This window comes from Haplochromis burtoni, unplaced genomic scaffold (genome assembly GCF_018398535.1).
Source record: "Haplochromis burtoni strain Fernald_Lab_line unplaced genomic scaffold, NCSU_Asbu1 Contig_1130, whole genome shotgun sequence".
Lineage (NCBI taxonomy): Eukaryota > Metazoa > Chordata > Actinopteri > Cichliformes > Cichlidae > Haplochromis > Haplochromis burtoni.
The window spans coordinates 30,606-33,161 of record NW_024583491.1 but is presented as its reverse complement, the minus strand read 5'-3'; the positions used below and the strand labels follow the sequence as shown (position 1 = coordinate 33,161).

The 2,556-nt window shown below is 41.9% G+C and overlaps 1 protein-coding gene across 1 annotated transcript in view; it reads right to left on the bottom strand.

Moving 5' to 3' along the window:
* LOC102299698 overlaps positions 1–1,530 on the bottom strand; it is a 32,580-nt gene extending 31,050 nt beyond the window's left edge. The window contains exon 1 of the mRNA XM_005951815.3: positions 1,304–1,530. The gene's annotated coding sequence lies outside the window, so the exon portion shown is untranslated. The remainder of the gene's footprint in view (positions 1–1,303) is intronic.
* Positions 1,531–2,556: the final 1,026 nt, after the last annotated feature.

Here is a 2,556-nt window from a genome sequence, read left to right as displayed (position 1 = left end):
TTTGTATGATACCTGATTTATATGGAATATGGCTGAAGTAAACTAAAGCCTGAAATACTTAGTCAGTCATTTTTTAAATAGTAATTTAACATCATATAATTCACATATAAAACTATGAACTGTAATTTTAAATGGTTTAAAAGCAGGTAGAATAGCATATGTAGGCAAGTATATTTCTCCTTTTGTTATCAAGAAGCAAAAACAAAAAGGGGGAAAAAAGAAACAGGGCAGAGTTCGATGGTTGAATCATCCTTCCCCACCAATGCCAAAACCAAATACGCCCTTGTTATTTACATAATAATGTAAATAACCTAATAATGATCCTTATTGCTGTTTTAGAGGAGCGGTGCTTCAAAGGATAGCTGCAGATTATACAGTACAAATAAAATGTTCACGTTGTCTTCCCAACAGTTTCACTGACATCTACACTGGATGGCCAGGAAGTGTTCGCGATGTCTTCTGCAGCGCAGATAATCGGCATCTGTCTTGTGTCGGTGACGTAAAAGACGGATTTAATGCGACGTGACCATCAAACAGCAGCTTTCTGAAACATCAGATATGTATCGATTCAGTACCACATACGAAAGTGACCCAGACCGGATTTGAAAATATCGGATTTGTGCCGTTCACCCTGTCAGACCATGATCGGATATGGGTCGCACAGGGTCAAAAAAGTCGGATTTGATGCGCTTTCGCCTGCAGTGTGAACGCAGCCTAAGTATTACTGTAATTAGTGGAACATGCGGCTAAACATGTCACCCCTGGTCTGATTGGGGAGGGGACCAGAGAAAACTACAAAGTTACACACCGATTCAATATTGATTTTAGTGACCTCCAATTGGCGTAACCGGGTGTCATTACTGCCGACGTGAATTATGATCTTACTGAATTTACGTTTACCCTTAGCCAGCAGTTTTAAATTTCCTTCAATGTCGCCTGCTCTGGCCCCTGGAAGACAATTGACTATGGCTGCCGGCTCTAGCTTCACATGTCTGAGAACAGAATCACCAATTACCAGAGTTGGACCCCCGGCGGGTGTGTCGCCGAGTGGGGAAAAACGGTTAGACACATGAACAGTGTGAGTAAATACTGTGAATATAACTAGCAGGTGAATCAACAGAGAGTGTGCTTTGGATAAAACACTTTAAAGATTACAATATGAAATAAGTTATCTATAGGTTTTTAATTAAATTGGCTATGCAGATAAGATCCACAAAAACACCACAGTGTTGTAGGAACAGGAAGTGATACTCGCAGAGAGAGCATTTGTTGCCGTAAGATTCATTTTCTCAATAATGCTCACCTTTCCTTGTTTTCTTCTGAAGTGTGTGTGTTTCAGGTATTGTCAACAGCAGGAGAGATATTCAACTTTTGAGTCCCAGCACGTCCCAGAGTTATACCAACAAATGGCAGATACCGCCTTAAAAATGGTTCTACAGCCAACTTGCGACCAGACTCGTCTGTGAGACAGTTGCGCATGCGCATGGTCTTCTGGGCAGTGTAACACAAATGACTCATCAGCTGTTGTGATTGCAGCTGTCAGTGTTGCAAGTGTAATAAATCGTTTATATAGAGAGCTCGCTTTTAATACCAGGGGTGTGTCTGAAAGGAGGGCATGAGGTGGCACAAGCCTCCCCAAGTATGAAATAATAGGTCTCCTCCCCCATGAGCAACGATCCAGTCACTAGTTCTTGTCCACAGAGCAGAGCCCCACTTTCTGCTTCCTCATTTCATAATTTGCACATCGTGGATTACTCTCTGCCATGCCTCTCCTCGTGTCAGCCCCTCCCACCGGCGATGTGAGCAGAGGACATGAAGAAATGATAAGACAGTCGAGGCATTTAACCAAATGGCACACTCATTACTGATGCCAGTTTGACACAAACAGATGTTTTCTGCTGTGTATCAGTGCTCGTTACAGTTTATATTTAAATGCTTTTAATTAAACTCAGCACAGTGTTAAGGACATCAGACCTCTATACTCAAACACAGACACACTGAAGGAATGAAAGTTTGTGGAGACTCATAATACATCTAACCAAGTCACCTCCCATGTGCAAGGTAACTTTAAGGGACTCCTTTTTATTGTTGTGTCCACCTGAAAGTTGTGTAAGGGGTGGATCAATCCAAATATTGGTAATATCGATATGTTGTTGTTGGTATTGGATCAATACTAGCATGGCTGATTGCTAACTTGCTTGTTTCTCTCTGAGTTCAGTACGTTTCTCCCATTTCATCACCCGAAGCTGAATGAAAAGACAAGGATATTCAGGTCTAGGAACAAGGAGGAGCTGAGAAGGTGTAAAGATACAGAGAGAAGGCGGACCGAGCCAATGAGCTGCATCAGTTTTTCAGGTTCAGTACTGGACCCCTAGTTGCCTCTCCTCACACAACAGCAATCTTAACACAGCCATCAAACAATCCACCACTCCACCTGCTGGCATCGCACTTAATATCAGGTGATTTTAATCATGTCTTATTAAAAGAAATGAAAAAAAGCTTCATTCTAGTCTTCATGTGTATGCTTCCTGTCACACTAGGTTGGAGCTCTGTTAT